Raw genomic sequence first — 23,401 nt, 5'->3', positions numbered from 1 at the left:
AATGTATATACATAGTGACTGCACCAGCGGAATAGTGAGTGCAGCTCTGGAGTATAATACAGGATGTAACTCAGGATTAGTAATGTAATGTATGTACACAGTGACTGCACCAGCAGAATAGTGAGTGCAGCTCTGGAGTATAATACAGGATGTAACTCAGGATCAGTAATGTAATGTATGTACACAGTGACTGCACCAGCAGAATAGTGAGTGCAGCTCTGGAGTATAATACAGGATGTAACTCAGGATTAGTAATGTAATGTATGTACACAGTGACTGCACCAGCAGAATAGTGAGTGCAGCTCTGGAGTATAATACAAGATGTAACTCAGGATCAGTAATGTAATGTATGTACACAGTGACTGCACCAGCAGAATAGTGAGTGCAGCTCTGGAGTATAATACAGGAGGTAACTCAGGATCAGTAATGTAATGTATGTACACAGAGACTGCACCAGCAGAATAGTGAGTGCAGCTCTGGAGTATAATACAGGAGGTAACTCAGGATCAGTAATGTAATGTATGTACACAGAGACTGCACCAGCAGAATAGTGAGTGCAGCTCTGGAGTAAAATACAGGATGTAACTCAGGATCAGTAATGTAATGTATGTACACAGTGACTGCACCAGCAGAATAGTGAGTGCAGCTCTGGAGTATAATACAAGATGTAACTCCGGATCAGTAATGTAATGTATGTACACAGTTACTGCACCAGCAGAATAGTGAGTGCAGCTCTGGAGTATAATACAGGAGGTAACTCAGGATCAGTAATGTAATGTATGTACACAGTGACTGAACCAGCAGAATAGTGAGTGCAGCTCTGGAGTATAATTCAGGAGGTAACTCAGGATCAGTAATGTAATGTATGTACACAGTGACTGCACCAGCAGAATAGTGAGTGCAGCTCTGGAGTATAATACAGGATGTAACTCAGGATCAGTAATGTAATGTATGTACACAGTGACTGCACCAGCAGAATAGTGAGTGCAGCTCTGGAGTATATTACAGGAGGTAACTCAGGATTAGTAATGTAATGTATGTACACAGTGACTGCACCAGCAGAATAGTGAGTGCAGCTCTGGAGTATAATACAGGAGGTAACTCAGGATCAGTAATGTAATGTATGTACACAGTGACTGCACCAGCAGAATAGTGAGTGCAGCTCTGGAGTATAATACAGGATGTAACTCAGGATCAGTAATGTAATGTATGTACACAGTGACTGCACCAGCAGAATAGTGAGTCCAGCTCTGGAGTATAATACAGGAGGTAACTCAGGATCAGTAATGTAATGTATGTACACAGTGACTGCACCAGCAGAATAGTGAGTGCAGCTCTGGAGTATAATACAGGATGTAACTCCGGATCAGTAATGTAATGTATGTACACAGTGACTGCACCAGCAGAATAGTGAGTGCAGCTCTGGAGTATAATACAGGATGTAACTCAGGATCAGTAATGTAATGTATGTACACAGTGACTGCACCAGCAGAATAGTGAGTGCAGCTCTGGAGTATAATACAGGATGTAACTCAGGATCAGTAATGTAATGTATGTACACAGTGACTGCACCAGCAGAATAGTGAGTGCAGCTCTGGGGTATAATACAGGATGTAACTCAGGATCAGTAATGTAATGTATGTACACAGTGACTGCACCAGCAGAATAGTGAGTGCAGCTCTGGAGTATAATACAGGATGTAACTCAGGATCAGTAATGTAATGTATGTACACAGTGACTCCACCATCAGAATAGTGAGTGCAGCTCTGGAGTATAATACAGGATGTAACTCAGGATCAGTAATGTAATGTATGTACACAGTGACTGCACCAGCAGAATAGTGAGTGCAGCTCTGGAGGATAATACAGGAGGTAACTCAGGATCAGTAATGTAATGTATGTACACAGTGACTGCACCAGCAGAATAGTGAGTGCAGCTCTGGAGTATAATACTTGAGGTAACTCAGGATCAGTAATGTAATGTATGTACACAGTGACTGCACCAGCAGAATAGTGAGTGGAGCTCTGGAGTATAATACAGGATGTAACTCAGGATCAGTAATGTAATGTATGTACACAGTGACTGCACCAGCAGAATAGTGAGTGCAGCTCTGGAGTATAATACAGGATGTAACTCAGGATCAGTAATGTAATGTATGTACACAGTGACTGCACCAGCAGAATAGTGAGTGCAGCTCTGGAGTATAATACAGGATGTAACTCAGGATCAGTAATGTAATGTATGTACACAGTGACTCCACCAGCAGAATAGTGAGTGCAGCTCTGGAGTATAATACAGGATGTAACTCAGGATCAGTAATGTAATGTATGTACACAGTGACTGCACCAGCAGAATAGTGAGTGCAGCTCTGGAGTATAATACAGGATGTAACTCAGGATCAGTAATGTAATGTATGTACACAGTGACTGCACCAGCAGAATAGTGAGTGCAGCTCTGGAGTATAATACAGGATGTAACTCAGGATCAGTAATGTAATGTATGTACACAGTGACTCCACCAGCAGAATAGTGAGTGCAGCTCCGGAGTATAATACAGGATGTAACTCAGGATCAGTAATGTAATGTATGTACACAGTGACTGCACCAGCAGAATAGTGAGTGCAGCTCCGGAGTATAATACAGGATATAACTCAGGATCAGTAATGTAATGTATGTACACAGTGACTGCACCAGGAGAATAGTGAGTGCAGCTCTGGAGTATAATACAGGATGTAACTCAGGATCAGTAATGTAATGTATGTACACAGTGACTGCACCAGCAGAATAGTGAGTGCAGCTCTGGGGTATAATACAGGATGTAACTCAGGATCAGTAATGTAATGTATGTACACAGTGACTGCACCAGCAGAATAGTGAGTGCAGCTCTGGAGTATAATACAGGATGTAACTCAGGATCAGTAATGTAATGTATGTACACAGTGACTCCACCATCAGAATAGTGAGTGCAGCTCTGGAGTATAATACAGGATGTAACTCAGGATCAGTAATGTAATGTATGTACACAGTGACTGCACCAGCAGAATAGTGAGTGCAGCTCTGGAGGATAATACAGGAGGTAACTCAGGATCAGTAATGTAATGTATGTACACAGTGACTGCACCAGCAGAATAGTGAGTGCAGCTCTGGAGTATAATACAGGAGGTAACTCAGGATCAGTAATGTAATGTATGTACACAGTGACTGCACCAGCAGAATAGTGAGTGGAGCTCTGGAGTATAATACAGGATGTAACTCAGGATCAGTAATGTAATGTATGTACACAGTGACTGCACCAGCAGAATAGTGAGTGCAGCTCTGGAGTATAATACAGGATGTAACTCAGGATCAGTAATGTAATGTATGTACACAGTGACTGCACCAGCAGAATAGTGAGTGCAGCTCTGGAGTATAATACAGGATGTAACTCAGGATCAGTAATGTAATGTATGTACACAGTGACTCCACCAGCAGAATAGTGAGTGCAGCTCTGGAGTATAATACAGGATGTAACTCAGGATCAGTAATGTAATGTATGTACACAGTGACTGCACCAGCAGAATAGTGAGTGCAGCTCTGGAGTATAATACAGGATGTAACTCAGGATCAGTAATGTAATGTATGTACACAGTGACTGCACCAGCAGAATAGTGAGTGCAGCTCTGGAGTATAATACAGGATGTAACTCAGGATCAGTAATGTAATGTATGTACACAGTGACTCCACCAGCAGAATAGTGAGTGCAGCTCCGGAGTATAATACAGGATGTAACTCAGGATCGGTAATGTAATGTATGTACACAGTGACTGCACCAGCAGAATAGTGAGTGCAGCTCCGGAGTATAATACAGGATGTAACTCAGGATCAGTAATGTAATGTATGTACACAGTGACTGCACCAGCAGAATAGTGAGTGCAGCTCCGGAGTATAATACAGGATATAACTCAGGATCAGTAATGTAATGTATGTACACAGTGACTGCACCAGGAGAATAGTGAGTGCAGCTCTGGAGTATAATACAGGATGTAACTCAGGATCAGTAATGTAATGTATGTACACAGTGACTGCACCAGCAGAATAGTGAGTGCAGCTCTGGAGTATAATACAGGATGTAACTCAGGATCAGTAATGTAATGTATGTACACAGTGACTGCACCAGTAGAATAGTGAGTGCAGCTCTGGAGTATAATACAGGAGGTAACTCAGGATCAGTAATGTAATGTATGTACACAGTGACTCCCCCAGCAGAATAGTGAGTGCAGCTCTGGAGTATAATACAGGATGTAACTCAGGATCAGTAATGTAATGTATGTACACAGTGACTGCACCAGCAGAATAGTGAGCGCAGCTCTGGAGTATAATACAGGAGGTAACTCAGGATCAGTAATGTAATGTATGTACACAGTGACTGCACCAGCAGAATAGTGAGTGCAGCTCTGGAGTATAATACAGGATGTAACTCAGGATCCGTAATGTAATGTATGTACACAGTAACTGCACCAGCAAAATAATGAGCGCAGCTCTGGAGTATAATACAGGATGTAACTCGGGATCAGTAATGTAATGTATGTACACAGTGACTGCACCAGCAGAATAGTGAACGCAGCTCTGGAGTATAATACAGGATGTAACTCAGGATCAGTAATGTAATGTATGTACACAGTGACTGCACCAGCAGAATAGTGAGTGCAGCTCTGGAGTATAATACAGGAGGTAACTCAGGATCAGTAATGTAATGTATGTACACAGTGACTGCACCAGCAGAATAGTGAGTGCAGCTCTGGGGTATAATACAGGATGTAACTCAGGATCAGTAATGTAATGTATGTACACAGTGACTGCACCAGCAGAATAGTGAGTGCAGCTCTGGAGTATAATACAGGATGTAACTCAGGATCAGTAATGTAATGTATATACACAGTGACTGCACCAGCGGAATAGTGAGTGCAGCTCTGGAGTATAATACAGGATGTAACTCAGGATTAGTAATGTAATGTATGTACACAGTGACTGCACCAGCAGAATAGTGAGTGCAGCTCTGGAGTATAATACAGGATGTAACTCAGGATCAGTAATGTAATGTATGTACACAGTGACTGCACCAGCAGAATAGTGAGTGCAGCTCTGGAGTATAATACAGGAGGTAACTCAGGATCAGTAATGTAATGTATGTACACAGTGACTGCACCAGCAGAATAGTGAGTGCAGCTCTGGAGTATAATACAGGATGTAACTCAGGATCAGTAATGTATTGTATGTACACAGTGACTGTACCAGCAGAATAGTGAGTGCAGCTCTGGAGTATAATACAGGATGTAACTCAGGATCAGTAATGTAATGTATGTACACAGTGACTGCACCAGCGGAATAGTGAGTGCAGCTCTGGAGTATAATACAGGATGTAACTCAGGATTAGTAATGTAATGTATGTACACAGTGACTGCACCAGCAGAATAGTGAGTGCAGCTCTGGAGTATAATACAGGATGTAACTCAGGATCAGTAATGTAATGTATGTACACAGTGACTGCACCAGCAGAATAGTGAGTGCAGCTCTGGAGTATAATACAGGATGTAACTCAGGATTAGTAATGTAATGTATGTACACAGTGACTGCACCAGCAGAATAGTGAGTGCAGCTCTGGAGTATAATACAGGATGTAACTCAGGATCAGTAATGTAATGTATGTACACAGTGACTGCACCAGCAGAATAGTGAGTGCAGCTCTGGAGTATAATACAGGAGGTAACTCAGGATCAGTAATGTAATGTATGTACACAGTGACTGCACCAGCAGAATAGTGAGTGCAGCTCTGGAGTATAATACAGGAGGTAACTCAGGATCAGTAATGTAATGTATGTACACAGTGACTGCACCAGCAGAATAGTGAGTGCAGCTCTGGAGTATAATACAGGATGTAACTCAGGATCAGTAATGTAATGTATGTACACAGTGACTGCACCAGCAGAATAGTGAGTGCAGCTCTGGAATATAATACAGGATGTAACTCAGGATCAGTAATGTAATGTATGTACACAGTGACTGCACCAGCAGAATAGTGAGTGCAGCTCTGAAGTATAATATAGGATGTAACTCAGGATCAGTAATGTAATGTATGTACACAGTGACTGCACCAGCAGAATAGTGAGTGCAGCTCTGGAGTATAATACAGGATGTAACTCAGGATCAGTAATGTAATGTATGTACACAGTGACTGCACCAGCAGAATAGTGAGTGCAGCTCTGGAGTATAATACAAGATGTAACTCAGGATCAGTAATGTAATGTATGTACACAGTGACTGCATCAGTAGAATATTGAGTGCAGCTCTGGAGTATAATACAAGATGTAACTCAGGATCAGTAATGTAATGTATGTACACAGTGACTGCACCAGCAGAATAGTGAGTGCAGCTCTGGAGTATAATACAAGATGTAACTCCGGATCAGTAATGTAATGTATGTACACAGTTACTGCACCAGCAGAATAGTGAGTGCAGCTCTGGAGTATAATACAGGATGTAACTCAGGATCAGTAATGTAATGTATGTACACAGTGACTGCACCAGCAGAATAGTGAGTGCAGCTCTGGAGTATAATACAAGATGTAACTCCGGATCAGTAATGTAATGTATGTACACAGTGACTGCACCAGCAGAATAGTGAGTGCAGCTCTGGAGTATAATACAGGATGTAACTCAGGATCAGTAATGTAATGTATGTACACAGTGACTGCACCAGCAGAATAGTGAGTGCAGCTCTGGGGTATAATACAGGATGTAACTCAGGATCAGTAATGTAATGTATGTACACAGTGACTGCACCAGCAGAATAGTGAGTGCAGCTCTGGAGTATAATACAGGATGTAACTCAGGATCAGTAATGTAATGTATATACACAGTGACTGCACCAGCAGAATAGTGAGTGCAGCTCTGGAGTATAATACAGGATGTAACTCAGGATTAGTAATGTAATGTATGTACACAGTGACTGCACCAGCAGAATAGTGAGTGCAGCTCTGGAGTATAATACAGGATGTAACTCAGGATCAGTAATGTAATGTATATACACAGTGACTGCACCAGCGGAATAGTGAGTGCAGCTCTGGAGTATAATACAGGATGTATCTCAGGATCAGTAATGTAATGTATGTACACAGAGACTGCACCCGCAGAATAGTGAGTGCAGCTCTGGAGTATAATACAGGATGTAACTCAGGATCAGTAATGTAATGTATGTACACAGTGACTGCACCAGCAAAATAGTGAGTGCAGCTCTGGAGTATAATACAGGATGTAACTCAGGATCAGTAATGTAATGTATGTACACAGTGACTGTACCAGCAGAATAGTGAGTGCAGCTCTGGAGTATAATACAGGATGTAACTCAGGATCAGTAATGTAATGTATGTACACAGTGACTGCACCAGCAGAATAGTGAGTGCAGCTCTGGAGTATAATACAGGAGGTAACTCAGGATCAGTAATGTAATGTATGTACACAGTGACTGCACCAGCAGAATAGTGAGTGCAGCTCTGGAGTATAATACAGGATGTAACTCAGGATCAGTAATGTATTGTATGTACACAGTGACTGCACCAGCAGAATAGTGAGTGCAGCTCTGGAGTATAATACAGGATGTAACTCAGGATCAGTAATGTAATGTATGTACACAGTGACTGTACCAGCAGAATAGTGAGTGCAGCTCTGGAGTATAATACAGGATGTAACTCAGGATCAGTAATGTATTGTATGTACACAGTGACTGCACCAGCAGAATAGTGAGTGCAGCTCTGGAGTATAATACAGGATGTAACTCAGGATCAGTAATGTAATGTATGTACACAGTGACTGTACCAGCAGAATAGTGAGTGCAGCTCTGGAGTATAATACAGGATGTAACTCAGGATCAGTAATGTAATGTATGTACACTGTGACTGCACCAGCAGAATAGTGAGTGCAGCTCTGGGGTATAATACAGGATGTAACTCAGGATCAGTAATGTAATGTATGTACACAGTGACTGTACCAGCAGAATAGTGAGTGCAGCTCTGGAGTATAATACAGGATGTAACTCAGGATCAGTAATGTAATGTATGTACACAGTGACTGCACCAGCAGAATAGTGAGTGCAGCTCTGGGGTATAATAAAGGATGTAACTCAGGATCAGTAATGTAATGTATGTACACAGTGACTGCACCAGCAGAATAGTGAGTGCAGCTCTGGAGTATAATACAGGAGGTAACTCAGGATCAGTAATGTAATGTATGTACACAGTGACTGCACCAGCAGAATAGTGAGTGCAGCTCTGGAGTATAATACAGGATGTAACTCAGGATCAGTAATGTAATGTATGTACACAGTGACTCCACCAGCAGAATAGTGAGTGCAGATCTGGAGTATAATACAGGAGGTAACTCAGGATCAGTAATGTAATGTATGTACACAGTGACTGCACCAGCAGAATAGTGAGTGCAGCTCTGGAGTATAATACAGGATGTAACTCAGGATCAGTAATGTAATGTATGTACACAGTGACTCCACCAGCAGAATAGTGAGTGCAGCTCTGGAGTATAATACAAGATGTAACTCAGGATCAGTAATGTAATGTATGTACACAGTGACTCCACCAGCAGAATAGTGAGTGCAGCTCTGGAGTATAATACAAGATGTAACTCAGGATCAGTAATGTAATGTATGTACACAGTGACTGCACCAGCAGAATAGTGAGTGCAGCTCTGGAATATAATACAGGATGTAACTCAGGATCAGTAATGTAATGTATGTACACAGTGACTGCACCAGCAGAATAGTGAGTGCAGCTCTGAAGTATAATATAGGATGTAACTCAGGATCAGTAATGTAATGTATGTACACAGTGACTGCACCAGCAGAATAGTGAGTGCAGCTCTGGAGTATAATACAGGATGTAACTCAGGATCAGTAATGTAATGTATGTACACAGTGACTGCACCAGCAGAATAGTGAGTGCAGCTCTGGAGTATAATACAGGATGTAACTCAGGATCAGTAATGTAATGTATGTACACAGTGACTCCACCAGCAGAATAGTGAGTGCAGCTCTGGAGTATAATACAAGATGTAACTCAGGATCAGTAATGTAATGTATGTACACAGTGACTGCACCAGCAGAATAGTGAGTGCAGCTCTGGAATATAATACAGGATGTAACTCAGGATCAGTAATGTAATGTATGTACACAGTGACTGCACCAGCAGAATAGTGAGTGCAGCTCTGGAGTATAATACAGGAGGTAACTCAGGATCAGTAATGTAATGTATGTACACAGTGACTCCACCAGCAGAATAGTGAGTGCAGATCTGGAGTATAATACAGGAGGTAACTCAGGATCAGTAATGTAATGTATGTACACAGTGACTCCACCAGCAGAATAGTGAGTGCAGATCTGGAGTATAATACAGGAGGTAACTCAGGATCAGTAATGTAATGTATGTACACAGTGACCCCACCAGCAGAATAGCGAGTGCAGCTCTGGAGTATAATACAGGATGTAACTCAGGATCAGTAATGTAATGTATGTACACAGTGACTGCACCAGCAGAATAGTGAGTGCAGCTCTGGAGTATAATACAAGATGTAACTCAGGATCAGTAATGTAATGTATGTACACAGTGACTGCACCAGCAGAATAGTGAGTGCAGCTCTGGAATATAATACAGGATGTAACTCAGGATCAGTAATGTAATGTATGTACACAGTGACTGCACCAGCAGAATAGTGAGTGCAGCTCTGAAGTATAATATAGGATGTAACTCAGGATCAGTAATGTAATGTATGTACACAGTGACTGCACCAGCAGAATAGTGAGTGCAGCTCTGGAGTATAATACAGGATGTAACTCAGGATCAGTAATGTAATGTATGTACACAGTGACTCCTCCAGCAGAATAGTGAGTGCAGCTCTGAAGTATAATATAGGATGTAACTCAGGATCAGTAATGTAATGTATGTACACAGTGACTGCACCAGCATAATAGTGAGTGCAGCTCTGGAGTATAATACAGGATGTAACTCAGGATCAGTAATGTAATGTATGTACACAGTGACTGCACCAGCAGAATAGTGAGTGCAGCTCTGGAATATAATACAGGATGTAACTCAGGATCAGTAATGTAATGTATGTACACAGTGACTGCACCAGCAGAATAGTGAGTGCAGCTCTGAAGTATAATATAGGATGTAACTCAGGATCAGTAATGTAATGTATGTACACAGTGACTGCACCAGCAGAATAGTGAGTGCAGCTCTGGAGTATAATACAAGATGTAACTCAGGATCAGTAATTTAATGTATGTACACAGTGACTGCATCAGTAGAATAGTGAGTGCAGCTCTGGAGTATAATACAAGATGTAACTCAGGATCAGTAATTTAATGTATGTACACAGTGACTGCATCAGTAGAATAGTGAGTGCAGCTCTGGAGTATAATACAAGATGTAACTCAGGATCAGTAATGTAATGTATGTACACAGTGACTGCACCAGCAGAATAGTGAGTGCAGCTCTGGAGTATAATACAGGATGTAACTCAGGATCAGTAATGTAATGTATGTACACAGTGACTGCACCAGCAGAATAGTGAGTGCAGCTCTGGAGTATAATACAGGAGGTAACTCAGGATCAGTAATGTAATGTATGTACACAGTGACTGTACCAGCAGAATAGTGAGTGCAGCTCTGGAGTATAATACAGGATGTAACTCAGGATCAGTAATGTAATGTATGTACACTGTGACTGCACCAGCAGAATAGTGAGTGCAGCTCTGGGGTATAATACAGGATGTAACTCAGGATCAGTAATGTAATGTATGTACACAGTGACTGTACCAGCAGAATAGTGAGTGCAGCTCTGGAGTATAATACAGGATGTAACTCAGGATCAGTAATGTAATGTATGTACACAGTGACTGCACCAGCAGAATAGTGAGTGCAGCTCTGGGGTATAATACAGGATGTAACTCAGGATCAGTAATGTAATGTATGTACACAGTGACTGCACCAGCAGAATAGTGAGTGCAGCTCTGGAGTATAATACAGGAGGTAACTCAGGATCAGTAATGTAATGTATGTACACAGTGACTGCACCAGCAGAATAGTGAGTGCAGCTCTGGAGTATAATACAGGATGTAACTCAGGATCAGTAATGTAATGTATGTACACAGTGACTCCACCAGCAGAATAGTGAGTGCAGATCTGGAGTATAATACAGGAGGTAACTCAGGATCAGTAATGTAATGTATGTACACAGTGACTGCACCAGCAGAATAGTGAGTGCAGCTCTGGAGTATAATACAGGATGTAACTCAGGATCAGTAATGTAATGTATGTACACAGTGACTCCACCAGCAGAATAGTGAGTGCAGCTCTGGAGTATAATACAAGATGTAACTCAGGATCAGTAATGTAATGTATGTACACAGTGACTCCACCAGCAGAATAGTGAGTGCAGCTCTGGAGTATAATACAAGATGTAACTCAGGATCAGTAATGTAATGTATGTACACAGTGACTGCACCAGCAGAATAGTGAGTGCAGCTCTGGAATATAATACAGGATGTAACTCAGGATCAGTAATGTAATGTATGTACACAGTGACTGCACCAGCAGAATAGTGAGTGCAGCTCTGAAGTATAATATAGGATGTAACTCAGGATCAGTAATGTAATGTATGTACACAGTGACTGCACCAGCAGAATAGTGAGTGCAGCTCTGGAGTATAATACAGGATGTAACTCAGGATCAGTAATGTAATGTATGTACACAGTGACTCCTCCAGCAGAATAGTGAGTGCAGCTCTGAAGTATAATATAGGATGTAACTCAGGATCAGTAATGTAATGTATGTACACAGTGACTGCACCAGCATAATAGTGAGTGCAGCTCTGGAGTATAATACAGGATGTAACTCAGGATCAGTAATGTAATGTATGTACACAGTGACTGCACCAGCAGAATAGTGAGTGCAGCTCTGGAATATAATACAGGATGTAACTCAGGATCAGTAATGTAATGTATGTACACAGTGACTGCACCAGCAGAATAGTGAGTGCAGCTCTGAAGTATAATATAGGATGTAACTCAGGATCAGTAATGTAATGTATGTACACAGTGACTGCACCAGCAGAATAGTGAGTGCAGCTCTGGAGTATAATACAAGATGTAACTCAGGATCAGTAATTTAATGTATGTACACAGTGACTGCATCAGTAGAATAGTGAGTGCAGCTCTGGAGTATAATACAAGATGTAACTCAGGATCAGTAATTTAATGTATGTACACAGTGACTGCATCAGTAGAATAGTGAGTGCAGCTCTGGAGTATAATACAAGATGTAACTCAGGATCAGTAATGTAATGTATGTACACAGTGACTGCACCAGCAGAATAGTGAGTGCAGCTCTGGAGTATAATACAGGATGTAACTCAGGATCAGTAATGTAATGTATGTACACAGTGACTGCACCAGCAGAATAGTGAGTGCATCTCTGGAGTATAATACAGGAGGTAACTCAGGATCAGTAATGTAATGTATGTACACAGTGACTGCACCAGCAGAATAGTGAGTGCAGCTCTGGAGTATAATACAGGATGTAACTCAGGATCAGTAATGTAATGTATATACACAGTGACTGCACCAGCAGAATAGTGAGTGCAGCTCTGGAGTATAATACAGGATGTAACTCAGGATCAGTAATGTAATGTATGTACACAGTGACTGCACCAGCAGAATAGTGAGTGCAGCTCTGGAGTATAATACAGGATGTAACTCAGGATCAGTAATGTAATGTATGTACACAGTGACTGCACCAGCAGAATAGTGAGTGCAGCTCTGGAATATAATACAGGAGGTAAGTCAGGATCAGTAATGTAATGTATGTACACAGTGACTGCACCAGCAGAATAGTGAGTGCAGCTCTGAAGTATAATATAGGATGTAACTCGGGATCAGTAATGTAATGTATGTACACAGTGACTGCACCAGCAGAATAGTGAGTGCAGCTCTGGAGTATAATACAAGTTGTAACTCAGGATCAGTAATGTAATGTATGTACACAGTGACTGCACCAGCAGAATAGTGAGTGCAGCTCTGGAGTATAGTACAAGATGTAACTCAGGATCAGTAATGTAATGTATGTACACAGTGACTGCATCAGTAGAATATTGAGTGCAGCTCTGGAGTATAATACAAGATGTAACTCAGGATCAGTAATGTAATGTATGTACACAGTGACTGCACCAGCAGAATAGTGAGTGCAGCTCTGGAGTATAATACAGGATGTAACTCAGGATCAGTAATGTAATGTATGTACACAGTGACTGCACCAGCAGTATAGTGAGTGCAGCTCTGGAATATAATACAGGATGTAACTCAGGATCAGTAATGTAATGTATGTACACAGTGACTGCACCAGCAGAATAGTGAGTGCAGCTCTGAAGTATAATATAGGATGTAACTCAGGATCAGTAATGTAATGTATGTACACAGTGACTGCATCAGTAGAATAGTAAGTGCAGCTCTGGAGTATAATACAGGATATAACTCAGGATCAGTAATGTAATGTATGTACACAGTGACTGCACCAGCAGAATAGTGAGTGCAGCTCTGGACTATAATACAAGATGTAACTTAGGATCAGTAATGTAATGTATGTACACAGTGACTGCATCAGTAGAATAGTGAGTGCAGCTCTGGAGTATAATACAAGATGTAACTCAGGATCAGTAATGTAATGTATGTACACAGTGACTGCACCAGCAGAATAGTGAGTGCAGCTCTGGAGTATAATACAAGATGTAACTCCGGATCAGTAATATAATGTATGTACACAGTGACTGCATCAGTAGAATAGTAAGTGCAGCTCTGGAGTATAATACAGGATATAACTCAGGATCAGTAATGTAATGTATGTACACAGTGACTGCACCAGCAGAATAGTGAGTGCAGCTCTGGACTATAATACAAGATGTAACTCAGGATCAGTAATGTAATGTATGTACACAGTGACTCCACCAGCAGAATAGTGAGTGCAGCTCTGGAGTATAATACAGAATGTAACTCAGGATCAGTAATGTGATGTATGTACACAGTGACTGCACCAGCAGAATAGTGAGTGCAGCTCTGGAGTATAATACAGGATGTAACTCCGGATCAGTAATGTAATGTATGTACACAGTGACTCCACCAGCAGAATAGTGAGTGCAGCTCTGGAGTATAATACAGGATGTAACTCAGGATCAGTAATGTAATGTATGTACACAGTGACTCCACCAGCAGAATAGTGAGTGCAGCTCTGGAGTATAATACAGGATGTAACTCAGGATCAGTAATGTAATGTATGTACACAGTGACTGCACCAGCAGAATAGTGAGTGCAGCTCTGGAGTATAATACAGGATGTAACTCAGGATCAGTAATGTAATGTATGTACACAGTGACTCCACCAGCAGAATAGAGAGTGCAGCTCTGGAGTATAATACAGGATGTAACTCAGGATCAGTAATGTAATGTATGTACACAGTGACTGTACCAGCAGAATAGTGAGTGCAGCTCTGGAGGATAATACAGGATGTAACTCAGGATCAGTAATGTAATATATGTACACAGTGACTGCACCAGCAGAATAGTGAGTGCAGCTCTGGAGTATAATACAGGATGTAACTCAGGATCAGTAATGTAATGTATGTGCACAGTGACTGCACCAACAGAATAGTGAGCGCAGCTCTGGAGTATAATACAGGAGGTAACTCAGGATCAGTAATGTAATGTATGTACACAGTGACTGCACCAGCAGAATAGTGAGTGCAGCTCTGGAGTATAATACAGGATGTAACTCAGGATCAGTAATGTAATGTATGTACACAGTGACTGCACCAGCAAAATAGTGAGCGCAGCTCTGGAATATAATACAGGATGTAACTCAGGATCAGTAATGTAATGTATATACACAGTGACTGCACCAGCGGAATAGTGAGTGCAGCTCTGGAGTATAATACAGGAGGTAACTCAGGATCAGTAATGTAATGTATATACACAGTGACTGCACCAGCAGAATAGTGAGTGCAGCTCTGGAGTATAATTCAGGATGTAGCTCAGGATCAGTAATGTAATGTATGTACACAGTGACTGCACCAGCAGAATAGTGAACGCAGCTCTGGAGTATAATACAGGATGTAACTCAGGATCAGTAATGTAATGTATGTACACAGTGACTGCACCAGCAGAATAGTGAGTGCAGCTCTGGAGTATAATACAGGATGTAACTCAGGATCAGTAATGTAATGTATGTACACAGTGACTGCACCAGCAGAATAGTGAGTGCAGCTCTGGAGTATAATACAGGAGGTAACTCAGGATCAGTAATGTAATGTATGTACACAGTGACTGCACCAGCAGAATAGTGAGTGCAGCTCTGGAGTATAATACAGGATGTAACTCAGGATCAGTAATGTAATGTATGTACACAGTGACTCCACCAGCAGAATAGTGAGTGCAGATCTGGAGTATAATACAGGAGGTAACTCAGGATCAGTAATGTAATGTATGTACACAGTGACTGCACCAGCAGAATAGTGAGTGCAGCTCTGGAGTATAATACAGGATGTAACTCAGGATCAGTAATGTAATGTATGTACACAGTGACTCCACCAGCAGAATAGTGAGTGCAGCTCTGGAGTATAATACAAGATGTAACTCAGGATCAGTAATGTAATGTATGTACACAGTGACTCCACCAGCAGAATAGTGAGTGCAGCTCTGGAGTATAATACAAGATGTAACTCAGGATCAGTAATGTAATGTATGTACACAGTGACTGCACCAGCAGAATAGTGAGTGCAGCTCTGGAATATAATACAGGATGTAACTCAGGATCAGTAATGTAATGTATGTACACAGTGACTGCACCAGCAGAATAGTGAGTGCAGCTCTGAAGTATAATATAGGATGTAACTCAGGATCAGTAATGTAATGTATGTACACAGTGACTGCACCAGCAGAATAGTGAGTGCAGCTCTGGAGTATAATACAGGATGTAACTCAGGATCAGTAATGTAATGTATGTACACAGTGACTGCACCAGCAGAATAGTGAGTGCAGCTCTGGAGTATAATACAGGATGTAACTCAGTATCAGTAATGTAATGTATGTACACAGTGACTCCACCAGCAGAATAGTGAGTGCAGCTCTGGAGTATAATACAGGAGGTAACTCAGGATCAGTAATGTAATGTATGTACACAGTGACTGCACCAGCAGAATAGTGAGTGCAGCTCTGGAGTATAATACAGGATGTAACTCAGGATCAGTAATGTAATGTATGTACACAGTGACTCCACCAGCAGAATAGTGAGTGCAGCTCTGGAGTATAATACAAGATGTAACTCAGGATCAGTAATGTAATGTATGTACACAGTGACTCCACCAGCAGAATAGTGAGTGCAGATCTGGAGTATAATACAGGAGGTAACTCAGGATCAGTAATGTAATGTATGTACACAGTGACTCCACCAGCAGAATAGTGAGTGCAGATCTGGAGTATAATACAGGAGGTAACTCAGGATCAGTAATGTAATGTATGTACACAGTGACCCCACCAGCAGAATAGCGAGTGCAGCTCTGGAGTATAATACAGGATGTAACTCAGGATCAGTAATGTAATGTATGTACACAGTGACTGCACCAGCAGAATAGTGAGTGCAGCTATGGAGTATAATACAAGATGTAACTCAGGATCAGTAATGTAATGTATGTACACAGTGACTGCACCAGCAGAATAGTGAGTGCAGCTCTGGAGTATAATACAAGATGTAACTCAGGATCAGTAATGTAATGTATGTACACAGTGACTGCACCAGCAGAATAGTGAGTGCAGCTCTGGAATATAATACAGGATGTAACTCAGGATCAGTAATGTAATGTATGTACACAGTGACTGCACCAGCAGAATAGTGAGTGCAGCTCTGAAGTATAATATAGGATGTAACTCAGGATCAGTAATGTAATGTATGTACACAGTGACTGCTCCAGCAGAATAGTGAGTGCAGCTCTGAAGTATAATATAGGATGTAACTCAGGATCAGTAATGTAATGTATGTACACAGTGACTGCACCAGCATAATAGTGAGTGCAGCTCTGGAGTATAATACAGGATGTAACTCAGGATCAGTAATGTAATGTATGTACACAGTGACTGCACCAGCAGAATAGTGAGTGCAGCTCTGGAATATAATACAGGATGTAACTCAGGATCAGTAATGTAATGTATGTACACAGTGACTGCACCAGCAGAATAGTGAGTGCAGCTCTGAAGTATAATATAGGATGTAACTCAGGATCAGTAATGTAATGTATGTACACAGTGACTGCACCAGCAGAATAGTGAGTGCAGCTCTGGAGTATAATACAAGATGTAACTCAGGATCAGTAATTTAATGTATGTACACAGTGACTGCATCAGTAGAATAGTGAGTGCAGCTCTGGAGTATAATACAAGATGTAACTCAGGATCAGTAATTTAATGTATGTACACAGTGACTGCATCAGTAGAATAGTGAGTGCAGCTCTGGAGTATAATACAAGATGTAACTCAGGATCAGTAATGTAATGTATGTACACAGTGACTGCACCAGCAGAATAGTGAGTGCAGCTCTGGAGTATAATACAGGATGTAACTCAGGATCAGTAATGTAATGTATGTACACAGTGACTGCACCAGCAGAATAGTGAGTGCAGCTCTGGAGTATAATACAGGAGGTAACTCAGGATCAGTAATGTAATGTATGTACACAGTGACTGCACCAGCAGAATAGTGAGTGCAGCTCTGGAGTATAATACAGGATGTAACTCAGGATCAGTAATGTAATGTATATACACAGTGACTGCACCAGCAGAATAGTGAGTGCAGCTCTGGAGTATAATACAGGATGTAACTCAGGATCAGTAATGTAATGTATGTACACAGTGACTGCACCAGCAGAATAGTGAGTGCAGCTCTGGAGTATAATACAGGATGTAACTCAGGATCAGTAATGTAATGTATGTACACAGTGACTGCACCAGCAGAATAGTGAGTGCAGCTCTGGAATATAATACAGGAGGTAAGTCAGGATCAGTAATGTAATGTATGTACACAGTGACTGCACCAGCAGAATAGTGAGTGCAGCTCTGAAGTATAATATAGGATGTAACTCGGGATCAGTAATGTAATGTATGTACACAGTGACTGCACCAGCAGAATAGTGAGTGCAGCTCTGGAGTATAATACAAGTTGTAACTCAGGATCAGTAATGTAATGTATGTACACAGTGACTGCACCAGCAGAATAGTGAGTGCAGCTCTGGAGTATAGTACAAGATGTAACTCAGGATCAGTAATGTAATGTATGTACACAGTGACTGCATCAGTAGAATATTGAGTGCAGCTCTGGAGTATAATACAAGATGTAACTCAGGATCAGTAATGTAATGTATGTACACAGTGACTGCACCAGCAGAATAGTGAGTGCAGCTCTGGAGTATAATACAGGATGTAACTCAGGATCAGTAATGTAATGTATGTACACAGTGACTGCACCAGCAGTATAGTGAGTGCAGCTCTGGAATATAATACAGGATGTAACTCAGGATCAGTAATGTAATGTATGTACACAGTGACTGCACCAGCAGAATAGTGAGTGCAGCTCTGAAGTATAATATAGGATGTAACTCAGGATCAGTAATGTAATGTATGTACACAGTGACTGCATCAGTAGAATAGTAAGTGCAGCTCTGGAGTATAATACAGGATATAACTCAGGATCAGTAATGTAATGTATGTACACAGTGACTGCACCAGCAGAATAGTGAGTGCAGCTCTGGACTATAATACAAGATGTAACTCAGGATCAGTAATGTAATGTATGTACACAGTGACTCCACCAGCAGAATAGTGAGTGCAGCTCTGGAGTATAATACAGAATGTAACTCAGGATCAGTAATGTGATGTATGTACACAGTGACTGCACCAGCAGAATAGTGAGTGCAGCTCTGGAGTATAATACAGGATGTAACTCCGGATCAGTAATGTAATGTATGTACACAGTGACTCCACCAGCAGAATAGTGAGTGCAGCTCTGGAGTATAATACAGGATGTAACTCAGGATCAGTAATGTAATGTATGTACACAGTGACTGCACCAGCAGAATAGTGAGTGCAGCTCTGGAGTATAATACAGGATGTAACTCAGGATCAGTAATGTAATGTATGTACACAGTGACTGCACCAGCAGTATAGTGAGTGCAGCTCTGGAATATAATACAGGATGTAACTCAGGATCAGTAATGTAATGTATGTACACAGTGACTGCACCAGCAGAATAGTGAGTGCAGCTCTGAAGTATAATATAGGATGTAACTCAGGATCAGTAATGTAATGTATGTACACAGTGACTGCTCCAGCAGAATAGTGAGTGCAGCTCTGAAGTATAATATAGGATGTAACTCAGGATCAGTAATGTAATGTATGTACACAGTGACTGCACCAGCATAATAGTGAGTGCAGCTCTGGAATATAATACAGGATGTAACTCAGGATCAGTAATGTAATGTATGTACACAGTGACTGCACCAGCAGAATAGTGAGTGCAGCTCTGGAGTATAATACAGGATGTAACTCAGGATCAGTAATGTAATGTATGTACACAGTGACTGCACCAGCAGAATAGTGAGTGCAGCTCTGGAGTATAATACAGGATGTAACTCAGGATCAGTAATGTAATGTATATACACAGTGACTGCACCAGCGGAATAGTGAGTGCAGCTCTGGAGTATAATACAGGATGTAACTCAGGATTAGTAATGTAATGTATGTACACAGTGACTGCACCAGCAGAATAGTGAGTGCAGCTCTGGAGTATAATACAGGATGTAACTCAGGATCAGTAATGTAATGTATGTACACAGTGACTGCACCAGCAGAATAGTGAGTGCAGCTCTGGAGTATAATACAGGAGGTAACTCAGGATCAGTAATGTAATGTATGTACACAGTGACTGCACCAGCAGAATAGTGAGTGCAGCTCTGGAGTATAATACAGGATGTAACTCAGGATCAGTAATGTAATGTATATACACAGTGACTGCACCAGCGGAATAGTGAGTGCAGCTCTGGAGGATAATACAGGATGTAACTCAGGATCAGTAATGTAATGTATGTACACAGTGACTGTACCAGCAGAATAGTGAGTGCAGCTCTGGAGTATAATACAGGATGTAACTCAGGATCAGTAATGTAATGTATGTACACAGTGACTGCACCAGCAGAATAGTGAGTGCAGCTCTGGAGTATAATACAGGAGGTAACTCAGGATCAGTAATGTAATGTATGTACACAGTGACTGCACCAGCAGAATAGTGAGTGCAACTCTGGAGTATAATACAGGATGTAACTCAGGATCAGTATTGTAATGTATGTACACAGTGACTGCACAGGCAGAATAGTGAGTGCAGCTCTGGAGTATAATACAGGATGTAACTCAGGATCAGTAATGTAATGTATGTACACAGTGACTGCACCAGCAGAATAGTGAGTGCAGCTCTGGAGTATAATACAGGAGGTAACTCAGGATCAGTAATGTAATGTATGTACACAGTGACTGCACCAGCAGAATAGTGAGTGCAGATCTGGAGTATAATACAGGATGTAACTCAGGATCAGTAATGTAATGTATGTACACAGTGACTGCACCAGCAGAATAGTGAGTGCAGCTCTGGAGTATAATACAGGAGGTAACTCAGGATCAGTAATGTAATGTATGTACACAGTGACTGCACCAGCAGAATAGTGAGTGCAGCTCTGGGGTATAATACAGGATGTAACTCAGGATCAGTAATGTAATGTATGTACACAGTGACTGCACCAGCAGAATAGTGAGTGCAGCTCTGGAGTATAATACAGGATGTAACTCAGGATCAGTAATGTAATGTATATACACAGTGACTGCACCAGCGGAATAGTGAGTGCAGCTCTGGAGTATAATACAGGATGTAACTCAGGATTAGTAATGTAATGTATGTACACAGTGACTGCACCAGCAGAATAGTGAGTGCAGCTCTGGAGTATAATACAGGATGTAACTGAGGATCAGTAATGTAATGTATGTACACAGTGACTGCACCAGCAGAATAGTGAGTGCAGCTCTGGAGTATAATACAGGAGGTAACTCAGGATCAGTAATGTAATGTATGTACACAGTGACTGCACCAGCAGAATAGTGAGTGCAGCTCTGGAGTATAATACAGGATGTAACTCAGGATCAGTAATGTAATGTATATACACAGTGACTGCACCAGCGGAATAGTGAGTGCAGCTCTGGAGGATAATACAGGATGTAACTCAGGATCAGTAATGTAATGTATGTACACAGTGACTGTACCAGCAGAATAGTGAGTGCAGCTCTGGAGTATAATACAGGATGTAACTCAGGATCAGTAATGTAATGTATGTACACAGTGACTGCACCAGCAGAATAGTGAGTGCAGCTCTGGAGTATAATACAGGAGGTAACTCAGGATCAGTAATGTAATGTATGTACACAGTGACTGCACCAGCAGAATAGTGAGTGCAACTCTGGAGTATAATACAGGATGTAACTCAGGATCAGTATTGTAATGTATGTACACAGTGACTGCACAGGCAGAATAGTGAGTGCAGCTCTGGAGTATAATACAGGATGTAACTCAGGATCAGTAATGTAATGTATGTACACAGTGACTGCACCAGCAGAATAGTGAGTGCAGCTCTGGAGTATAATACAGGAGGTAACTCAGGATCAGTAATGTAATGTATGTACACAGTGACTGCACCAGCAGAATAGTGAGTGCAGATCTGGAGTATAATACAGGATGTAACTCAGGATCAGTAATGTAATGTATGTACACAGTGACTGCACCAGCAGAATAGTGAGTGCAGCTCTGGAGTATAATACAGGAGGTAACTCAGGATCAGTAATGCAATGTATATACACAGTGACTGCACCAGCAGAATAGTGAGTGCAGATCTGGAGTATAATACAGGATGTAACTCAAAATTAGTAATGTAATGTATGTACACAGTGACTGCACCAGCAGAATAGTGAGTGCAGCTCTGGAGTATAATACAAGATATAACTCAGGATCAGTAATGTAATGTATGTGCACAGTGACTGCACCAGCAGAACAGTGAGTGCAGCTCTGGAATATAATACAGGCTGTAACTCAGGATCAGTAATGTAATGTATGTACACAGTGACTGCACCAGCAGAATAGTGAGTGCAGCTCTGGAGTATAATACAGGAGGTAACTCAGGATCAGTAATGCAATGTATATACACAGTGACTGCACCAGCAGAATAGTGAGTGCAGATCTGGAGTATAATACAGGATGTAACTCAGGATTAGTAATGTAATGTATGTACACAGTGACTGCACCAGCAGAATAGTGAGTGCAGCTCTGGAGTATAATACAAGATATAACTCAGGATCAGTAATGTAATGTATGTACACAGTGACTGCACCAGCAGAACAGTGAGTGCAGCTCTGGAATATAATACAGGCTGTAACTCAGGATCAGTAATGTAATGTATGTACACAGTGACTGCACCAGCAGAATAGTGAGTGCAGCTCTGAAGTATAATATAGGATGTAACTCAGGATCAGTAATGTAATGTATGTACACAGTGACTGCACCAGCAGAATAGTGAGTGCAGCTCTGGAGTATAATACAAGATGTAACTCAGGATCAGTAATGTAATGTATGTACACAGTGACTGCACCAGCAGAATAGTGAGTGCAGCTCTGGAGTATAATACAAGATGTAACTCCGGATCAGTAATGTAATGTATGTACACAGTGACTGCATCAGTAGAATAGTGAGTGCAGCTCTGGAGTATAATGCAGGAGGTAACTCAGGATCAGTAATGTAATGTATGTACACAGTGACTGCACCAGCAGAATAGTGAGTGCAGCTCTGGAGTATAATACAAGATGTAACTCAGGATCAGTAATGTAATGTATGTACACAGTGGCTGCATCAGCAGAATACTGAGTGCAGCTCTGGAGTATAATACAGGATGTAACTCAGGATCAGTAATGTAATGTATGTACACAGTGACTGCACCAGCAGAATAGTGAGTGCAGCTCTGGAGTATAATACAGGATGTAACTCAGGATCAGTAATGTAATGTATGTACACAGTGACTCCACCAGCAGAATAGTGAGTGCAGCTCTGGAGGATAATACAGGATGTAACTCAGGATCAGTAATGTAATGTATGTACACAGTGACCGCACCAGCAGAATAGTGAGTGCAGCTCTGCAGTATAATACAGGATGTAACTCAGGATCAGTAATGTACTATATAT

The 23,401-nt window shown here is 41.4% G+C and overlaps 1 protein-coding gene across 2 annotated transcripts in view; it reads left to right on the top strand.

Annotated features, from left to right (window-relative positions):
• The window catches only part of KIF6 (kinesin family member 6), a 642,838-nt gene that overhangs the window by 114,064 nt on the left and 505,373 nt on the right, over positions 1–23,401 (top strand). The gene's annotated exons all lie outside the window — the stretch shown is intronic.

Source organism: Phyllobates terribilis, unplaced genomic scaffold, assembly GCF_046119375.1.
Source record: "Phyllobates terribilis strain yellow unplaced genomic scaffold, ASM4611937v1 Scaffold_3__8_contigs__length_932513732, whole genome shotgun sequence".
Classification (NCBI taxonomy): domain Eukaryota; kingdom Metazoa; phylum Chordata; class Amphibia; order Anura; family Dendrobatidae; genus Phyllobates; species Phyllobates terribilis.
Note: the sequence above shows the minus strand (reverse complement) of the source record. Positions and strands in the feature narration are given on the sequence as shown.